We start from the raw sequence: 10,456 nt of genomic DNA, 5'->3' as shown, positions 1-10,456 counted from the left end.
TGTAGAACTTATGGGAGCATTCTGTGGTGAAGAAACTGATGTAGAAGGTAGGACAAGTGGATAATCAGCAGCACATGGGGCGCAAGGAGTAGTAGTAGGGGATGATTGTGAACCTGCAGAAGAAAAAGAAGGACTACCAAAAGAATATGATGGCAGAAAGTGAGGAGTATTAGGAAAAATTAAAAAATCACTTTAGGAAATGGGAGAGAATGAAGTTCCTGCAAAAGGGAAGTGAGTTTCATCAAATACAACATCACGAGAGACAAAAACACATTGACTTTGATGATCCAAACAACCAAAACCTTTAGCATGAAACTGTACCCAACAGAGACACAATTAGTGGACTTAGGAGCAAGCTTGTGTGGAGCATAATGACAAAGATAAGGATAACAGAAGCAACCAAATGTGCGAAAGTGAGTGTGGGAGGGTGACATACCATATAACACAGCAAAGGGTGATTGACCTTGGAGAGTTGGTGTTGGAAGTCGATTGATGGTATACACAGGTACAAAAGGCTTCAACCCAAAGGGACGTAGGCACATGAGCATGAGCATGAAAAAGAAGAGTGAGACCTGTCTCAATTACGTGGTGATGTTTGCATTCAGCATGGCCATTTTGAGTAGGTGTATAGGGACAACTGAGGCGATGCTCAATGCCAAAAGAGGACAAGTATTGCCGAAACTTATGATTAGTAAATTTTGTACTACCATCACTTTGGAAGGTTTTGAGTTTGTGAGAAAATTGATTTTGAATAAAGTTAAGAAATTTAACAAAGATGGGAAAGAAATTAGATTTTTGCCGAAGTGCATAGAACTATGTAAAGTGAGAATGATCATCCACAAAAATAACATAATAACAAAAACCAAAAGAAGAAGTAGTGGGAGAGGGACCTCGTAGATCACAATGAAGTAATTCAAAAGGAAGAGAACTATGCTTTTCATTAATTGAAAAAGGCAAATGGTGACTTTTACACATTTGGCTACTATTACATAAATTGGTAGATTATATAGAGGAAGAAATAGAAATGACACCATCTTTGTTGAGAGTTTCAATAGTGCGAGTAGCTGTATGACCCAAATGAGCATGCCAAATATCAAAGGAAGCATGAAGATTGGTGGCACAAAAGGAGGTAAGAAAGGCACGATGAGCATGATGAAGAACATAGAGACCATGTTTCAGACTACCGCTTCCCAACACCACTCTCGTTTGAAGGTCCTGTATAGTAAAGCTAGAACTAGAAAATGTAATTGAGCAGTGATTATCAGAAGTTAACTTGCTAATGGAAATTAAGTTTTTGGTGAGAGAGGGAACAACAAGAACATCTTTGAAAATAAGAGAGCCAGTGGGAGAGTTATGAGAGAGGGAACCCGTATGTGTTATAGGAAGAGAAGCACCATTGCCAACTACCACTTAATTTGAGCATGAGTAAGGAGAAACACTGGATAACTGATTTGCATCATTGGTCATATAAGAAGAAGCACCACGGTCAGTATACCAATAAGAATTTGGAGAATCTTGCAGTGAACAAGAGGATAAGGCTTCAACTACATTAGTAGTCTATGAATGGACGAGATGTAGAGTGTTAAGGCCGAGTTGCTGTGGGAGTTGGTGGACTGAAATCCACGACCACGTCTGTAATAGTCCGCTAGGAATTTATTGGTGGAATTTCTATTGACTTTAGAAATCTCGTGAAAACCCCATAAGTTTTTACGAATTGACCAATCGCTTAGGTTTTAGTCTGTCATCATAATAAGTGTTATCACTCACTATGGTGCTAGATTTATGAGTTTAATTATTTGAGGTAGTTAGAAGTGTCAGAATGCGTTATGGTCTACGCTATTAGACTCAGTAGATTATTTAGAATTTTATGGCACAATAGCCTATTTTCATAATTCCGGGCGAAACGTCTGTTGGAAATTGTGAAATTATTTTTAGGAGCACTTCGGGGTTGAATTTCGGTAAACGATTTTTACTATAGCTTAATATGAATATTTAGAATTTTTTAGTACTAAGTTTATTATGTATTTGTTTGGAGTGAATAGTAATCTCAATAAGCACACTCAGTATAGTGTTTTCAAAATCACAGTGTGAAATGTCCAAATTAGGTTGGAGGAGTTTTATTTGGACACTTGGCAAGATCTTAGCCATACATAGTGAATAGTATTAGATACTTGGCACCATGGGGAACCATTAGATAGATTGTGAAGGAAGTCAAGGTGTGAGATCATGCCACCTAAGCAAAGCTTTGTTTCATCTGATCAACCAAATTGTGCCAGACCAAAGAACGTTTCAATTCTAGTGAAACCCTAAATGGTGGAAATCTAATTGAAACCCCAAAATCTTGATTGAAACCGAAACCCTAAACGGTTTCCCCAAACCCTAAAGTTGGCCTTCAAACCCTTTCTAACCCGATTTTTAACATTGTGTTTAATCACTTGATTAAATCACTTCCACATGCTATTAATTAATCAAATCCTTGTTATGACATAATTATTCAACCTTTTAAATCTTGGAAATTTGATTGGGCCAATAAAAATTGGTTTTGGGCTTGATAGCATCTCAAACCCTAACCAAACCCCCTTTAAACCCCAAATTGAGGCCCACTTTGTTGGGGCCCACCAAGGCCCACGAAATTGGCCATCTTGGCAAAGCTTCTTGGAGAAGTTTCCTCCCCCACATGGAAGACCATCTACTGAGATTGGCTGCACCCAATAGTGCCTTGATGTGAAGGAGAAATCCACTCCATCTCTCACAGCTACTGCAGGCAGTCCATTCCTCTCACTATTTTCCACTTTATGTCACATAGGCAACTCCAATCAAGGGTCATTCAAGCCCAAAACTTCCCCCTCCAAGAGTCTAAAGTTGTGCAAGGCACATTTTATTCCATTTTATCACTTCTTCACCCCGTTCTTAGAGAGAAAATCCAAAAGAGTTCTCTCAGGCAGATTTTTGGGTCTTTTTACATGGCCATTTTAGACCCTTTGTAAGTATTTTTGCACAATGATTCCTTCACAAAAGTGGTTCTTATTTGAGTTTAGTTTCCGTGGATACCTTATTAGTCTCATTTCATGCTCATTTGATAGGTCAAAATTAGTTTTAACCATAGAAAGGTCATTTTAGGCATGAAACTGGAGAGTACGATATGTTTTGGAATTTTTGACCAAGCTAATGGACATATCTTGGTCCGAAACTTTTATGGAGTGTTTTTAGCATGTGTTTATGAATTTTCATTGAGGTTTTGTCACATGAATAAAGCTTTTGTTGATAGATTTCCTTAGATTTAGAAACTTGAAAACTGGAAGTTGATAAACAGTTTTTGTTTTGTGAAAGTTGGAATATTTCGTAGTTTGATCTTATTCCAAAGGCTTTGATATTTTTATATGATGATCCTAAGCCTCTTATATACATGTTAGGATGTTATTTTGAAGATATTTAGTATTATTTTTAAAGGTATGATTTTTCTATCCAAGAGGATTTCGGTTAGGCCTAAGATTGATGTTTTTGGGTTAGATCCATGTTTTATTGAGTTTTAGCCATGTGATTTTATGTTTGATGGTTGGATCTTCTTTAGGACACATTTGTAAACCATGATATGTTTTAGTTTGAAGGTCACATGTGTTTAAGCTATGGATCAAGAGATTGATCAAATTTAGTGGAGAGAGAAGTTTCTGTTTTGGACTAAGTTTAAAACCAAAAACTCCAAGTGTTGTTTTATGATTTTTGGTGGTTTTTGTTTGAAGATTTAAAGCATGGTTGATCTTAGGATGATGTTATGAATATGTTAGAAGTAATATTTGATTTTTTTTGAATTCTTGGAGATGTTTTTATTAAGGTCAAAACTTGTGATTTAAGGATTTACTTTTTGTTTAAAAGTTTTGGTCTTTTTACAAACATTTTGGTGTTGATGATTAGTTTTTCTTAATGGATATTTTTAGTGTATTTTTAAACATAGGATAGGAAGATCCTTGCTACAAAATTTTGGCTTAATCATGGGTTTTGAAGATGGAAGAAATTGCAATCAAAATCAAGAGAAATGGTCTATGAATGTTTCGGCCATTGTGAGTTTTCCATAACTGTGATTGGTTTTAAATTTTTCTGAGTTGTTATGTGAGTCTAGAACAAAATTTACATGAGGAATGTAAATTTTGGTAATTTTTGGAGTTAGGATGTGAAATCTTTAAGTTATGGATAAAATAGTTATTTTTCCACATATAGAGGGCAAAATGGTAATTTTACTCTAAATTGTCTCTTTTCACATTTCTAATTGTTAGTAATTAAATATCTAACTTTTAGAATATCCTCTTACAGTTCTTCGTGTTTCACGCTTATTCTCGTAGAATGCGACGATCGAGGTAAGTTAGCTCTTAACTTACTATCAGTTTACTGTGTATGTGTGATGGGTAAGGGAACTACAGTTTATGTTCGTATGTTGCTATATATGCAATGCCATGCCATGTCATCACATGTTTATTTATTATATGAATTATTCTGTCATGAAAATCTTATCTGTTAGAAAATATATTCTATCACATGTTACTGTTTGTTGCAAGTATGTCGCATTACGTATACCATTTGTTACATGTATATCATGTCACATAATACTCACAGTCACATGTTATGCTATGTTACGAAATATTGTCTGTTACATGTTATGCCATGTCACGAAATATTGTCTGTTACATGTACACCATGTTATGAAATATTTTCTGTTATATTAATGTCTCAAAGTATGTCATGTTTGTCATCTTACGTTCATGTCACGTTACGCTACGTCAGGACTTCTGTCTTTTATGTGACATTCATGTCACGTCACGTTACAAAATGTCATGTATGCTAGTTAAGTTATTCATGTCAATCACGACCCATCCTAGTTGAACTCATTTGTTCACGCTAGAGTGTCTAAATATATGTGAAATTCTCGTGATTGACGAAGTACTGTCAACAGGTTGCGATTGGGGCCTAACTAGCTAGTCGCCGGAGCGTGCCAGACACTAATGCCGATGGAGCCACACATTATGTTACGTGTGTCCACAGCAAGTGTGGCACGAACGATTCATGGGACCACAACAACTATGGAGCATGAAGTATGGAGCCACAACAATTGTGGAGCATACACTACGTGAGACACAACAATTGTGACATGTAGAATATGTGGGGCCACAACAACTGTGTAGTACGTATTAACGTACTCACAGCTGGTATAGACACCTGTGTTTTAATGCGGTAATCGACAGGGACACACGGCTCAAGGGGACCCATGTAGCACCCATATGGTCACTTTATGATTAAGTCTATTGAAAAATATTCCAAGTTCATGTATTTCATGTTCAAGTCATGTTTCACGTTATGTTATGTTCAAGTTTACGTTCATGTCAAGTTTCAAGGTCATGTCAATCATGGTAACCCCATGAGATAAGATTACTCAATCATGGTGACCCCATGAGACAAAAATATGTTTCAAGTTCATGTCTATATCATGTTATGTTCAAGTTCATGTTCATGTTATGTCATGTTCACGTTAACGTTATATTTCAAGTTCACATTTATGTTATGTCATGCTCAAGTTCATGTTATGTTCAAGTTCATGTTCAAATTATGTATGTTCACGTTCAAGCTGAGATGTTTCAAGTCCATGTTATGTTTCAAGTTCACTATCATGCTATGTTGCTTGTCCATGTTATGTTTTAAGTTCACATACATGCCATGTCACGTTAAGCTAAGTTTTAGTTTCAGTTCAAATTATGTCATTTATGTCATGCTATAAGTCAAGTTATGTTATGCTTACTTATGACTTTGAATATGCATTCATGCTTTTACTGCCATGCATGCATCATTAACCTGTGTGGAAGTTTCTTGTTAACTTGCTGAGATTTGTAATCAAATCTCACTTTGGTAGTCTCAACTACCATTCCCCCCGAATGGTAGATCTTGTTGCAGGATCTGAAGGAGAACCGAAAATTGACCAACCGGAAACGGTCGACTAAGCGACTGTGCGACTTAGATGTAGTTGCCTTAGGTTACCACTTGTATTTTGTGGAGTTCAATCTCCAGCACTCTTTTGTTCACAACCATTTTGGACTAGTGTTGTGATCTCAGTTGTTTAGTATGTCTTTATGTATGAAGTATGTTGTAAGTATTTGAGATATTATAAGTTTGGTGCATAGTATTGCTAAAAAAAAAAAAAAAAATTATCCGCTGCGAATATTGCATAATGCTAGATGCATGTTAAGAACATTGCATCTTATATGTCATGAACGAGGGCATGTAAACTTGTGTTGCATGTCCCAACGCTTCAGATATCCGTCCGATCCCAAGCGGAATTTGTGGGCTTCACAACGTCTAGAGTGACCCTCACCACGACCACGGCGAGCACCACGAGAGGACTGCATAGCTCCAAGATTAGCAGTGAATGCAGTGAGGTGTCCTGCTTGGGAATCAAGAGATTTAACAAATAAATCATGACTCTGAGCTTTTGGCACAAGATCGTTCAATAGGGACAGTGGTGTTTGAGACATCATAGTGGTGAAAAATGAAGAGAATTCAGCCCCTAAGTCACGTAGAAACTAGTGCACCTTATCAGTTTCATCAACAGGACGACCCATAGCATGAAGTCGATCTCACAGATTTTTGAAGGCGTGGGAATAATCACCAACATTGCGAGTGCCTTTCTTCATCAGTTGGAATTCATCCTTTAATTGCATCTCTCGAGTTTTGGACTTATGAGAGAAAGAGGCTTCAAGTGTCTGCCAAGTTTCAAAGGCAGATGTTTAGCCTAGGACTTCAGTCATGGCTTCTTCTGTAAGTGAAGAAAAAGTTAGGCTAAGAATGAGTTGATTAGTTTGTTACCAAGTAGAATACTAAGGGTTTGGGATGGATTTATTATTGTCATCTAAAATAGTAGGTGGTGGGGAAGGATTAGAATCATCAACATACTTGAGTAAATTTTGACTGGTAAGAAGAAGTAAAAATTGGCTTTTCCAAAGCAAATAATTGGTGGAGCTAAGTTTGATAGTTAACATATGAACCTTCGTGGTAAATGGCAGGGGAGAAGGGGAGGGTGATTGAGACTCCATAGGAAAAAAAAAAAGAGAGATGGATGCAAATCCTAGGTATTCTTTGATGCCATGACAAGGTTTGGACACCTTGATTTGTGCAGAAGTAAAACACACAAGTGAGACCTCCTCAGCATACGTTTTCTATAGGATGAAGACTTTATTTATATTATGAATTGGAAGAATTACAATCAAGAGACGTAATGATAGAATATTCTAAAGCAATCAAAAGGGGATATACAAAGATATTTATTTGTTTCCTTCTTGAGTATTCTTGCTGCATTGACTTGAGGATAATGTGCATGATTTGCTGCAGGTTTCCATAACAGAAGTTTCCATAACAAAGGGATTATCTTTAACAGTTGTAATGATTAGATGAGATGGTTTGTAAAAACAAACCAGACCTTATTGTAATAAATAAATAAGAATATAAAATAAGAATATTTAAATCATATATAAAAATAATAGATCATAAACTCTCACATAGTATATTGCAAAAATCATTAATTAGTTAAAATACATAAATTAAAAAGTGATTGGGAATGTTGTTAGAATGATTTTTACTGTTGTTAATCACTATTTAATCACAATAATGTTTATGTTGAAAAAGTTATAAATTCAGGAATGGGAAGGGAAGCTGGATGCCCAGGATCCTCAATGTATATATACATAAAAAAACTCTATAGACAATCGGCCTGCGTCCCCATCACGACATCGCGTCCCACGTGGCAAAAAGCAAACAATGTCATTTCCTTCGATTTCCATTCCCCTTGGTTTCCCCCTTTCCCCCATTCCCATTCTTGTTTCCTCCTTCGATTCCTTCGCCCCCCCCCCCCCCTCCCCAATTCCCCTTCATTCCCCCATTTCCCCCCATTTCCAAACCTAATTTGATTCACCCATTCCATCTTTCACCATCGAAATCGACCCACGAAACCGACGACGTAGTCCCTTTGAAGCCGAAAGCTCCGTCTTTCACCTTCATTCGTCTTCCTCACTGGAAATGAAAAAGTTCTGTTAACCGATGATTTTGGTGGGATAGTAATCAACATTTTTTTTCATTTATTTATTATTTTTTAAATTTGTTTACTTAATAATTATAAAAGTGACTATTAATAAAATTATATATATTTTTAATTTTTTCTTAATGATTAAAGATATGCAGATGGTAAGGTGTTTGATCTTGTAATGCAGATTAGTCAGGAGAAGGATAAAGACATGTTGTCTCTCTTTGTTTCACTAGCTTGGGGATTATGGTATAGGAGGAACAAGATGGAATTTGATAAGGTTGTGGTAAGTTCAGAAATAGGTTGCTGGTTTTGTTCTGAATACTATGAAGAATTATATAAAGAGATTAGAGGGCAATGTCCAATTCATTTGAAGCAACATCTCAAATGGAAGCTTCCACCTATGGATGTTCTTAAGCTAAACACTGATGGGGCCATGTTTGCTTATCTAAAGAGAGCAGGTGTTGGGTTTCTTTTTAGAGATGATAAATGAGAGTTGATCATGGTAGCTAGTAAGGTAGAGTATAATGTTAAAAATTCTGAAGCTATTGAGTTATTGGTTGTGTTCCAAGGCATTCATTCTGTGCTAGTAGGGGTATCTCCAACTTGATAGTTGAATCTGATTCTCTATTAGTTGTTGAGTCTTTACAGAAAGACAATATGTTTGATTCAACTCTGGGTGCATTATTTGCAGAAGTTAAAAGACTTAGAAGTTGTTTTATTTCTTGTCCTTTTACTCATGTATATAGGGTGGGTAATATGGCAGCTCACAAACTTGCTAGGAATGCATGGAATGTTAAAGATTGTGAGATTTGGGAGGATTGTATTCCAGACTTTCTTTCACAAACCATATAGTTTGATAAATGTCTGTAATCTTTATTATCAATGAAGTTTGATCCGTTATCAAAAGGATGTTTCAAAAATACTTCAAAAAAATAATAAAAAAAATAAAACATTTAAAAACACTATAGAGTATTAAAAGTATGGTAGAAGGATAATAAGCTTATCATTATCCAAAATGAATATATCGTTCATGCATGTTGAACGGTATTCAGAACAACAGTACGTTGATTTTGTCCTACTTTTTTCTAGACTCTTGAAGTTTGCCCTCTCAAGTGTCACATGAGTTGGTAATTCTATGATATATGATCGTCGATTTCTTTTTTTCCCTTTTTTCATCTCTCTTCCTTGGACTCGGTCCAAAATCTTAAACTCATCTTCATGCTCTTCTTCGATCCCTAATTTGTTCTCTCAGCAACATCCTAAAAATTACTGTATTTTCTTTGGTAAGTTAATGCCATTAGATCAGAAAAGAAGCTCGTGAAGATCCCAGCCAGCTGGAAGCTGGATCAACTACGTACCAACTACAAATTATAATTTAATATTGCAGCAAAATAACTGATGCCACACTTTAATTAAGCCCATGCAATTATTCAATACATGCATTAACTTGGTTCCAAATTTCATGAAGCCAACTTGATTGCCTGGATTATAAGGAACCAAGTACGTACATAGGATTGAAGTTTATGGCTCCAAGCTAGACTAAAAGCATTTTGTGGAAGTCATTGTCAATGAAATATTTAACAAGGGAAAGATTTTGTGACAAAAAACATTCATTAATTCGTGGCAGTAAATCTCCTCACTTAAGATTGTTGCAGTACTACTACCTCACGACAGCTCAACCAAACTACAAATGAGGTGAAGTTGGTAGGGTGATTATTCTCTCATAGTCAGATAAGATTCTCTATCTAATTTTAACAAGAAAGATATTTTCTAACTGTTATTATTTAATGTCGTAGATCATAAAAAATCAAATATCCTAATATTTATTCTTTTATGTTAAAATATTTAATTAACGTGTGATATCATAGTATCAGGTTATAGGGAGAAAAAAAATCCTAAAGCTCTCTCCCTTTTCTCTCTACGGTCTTCACAATCAAAAACCTCAGACCAGAGGAGGGGGGTTGGAGCTTTGGCTCCTCCCTCTTCTCTCTAGTTTTTCTTTTAATTTTTTTTTCTTTTGTTTATTTTTTCATTCACAGTCGGGCGAAATGTAGATCTATTGTTCTCCTGAGCCAACGACCACCACGCGCTCCACTGAAAGATTCCCAATATGTCTATCCTTTAGATGGACGAAGAATCTCAACGAACGGAATGGCGAGTGAGCCACAGGTGCGGCCCGAAGTGCATGCATGACATCCACGCGCCATTGCAATGAGAGCTCTATCGCCACCACATGCGACTTTTTTGGGACCAGGACCATTGGTGTCTTCAGACCTAACATTTTGTCGTACTTCTAGAGTGGCGTGTGTCCCTCATGCACCCCCACAGCCTCGGTGTTTACATTTTTTATTTTCTCTAAGATTGAAAGTACAGATTTACAGCTTTTCAAGCTGTATT

The sequence above is a fragment of the Juglans regia genome, chromosome 7 (assembly GCF_001411555.2).
Source record: "Juglans regia cultivar Chandler chromosome 7, Walnut 2.0, whole genome shotgun sequence".
In the NCBI taxonomy this organism is placed as follows: Eukaryota; Viridiplantae; Streptophyta; class Magnoliopsida; order Fagales; family Juglandaceae; genus Juglans; species Juglans regia.
This window is presented reverse-complemented; position numbering follows the sequence as displayed.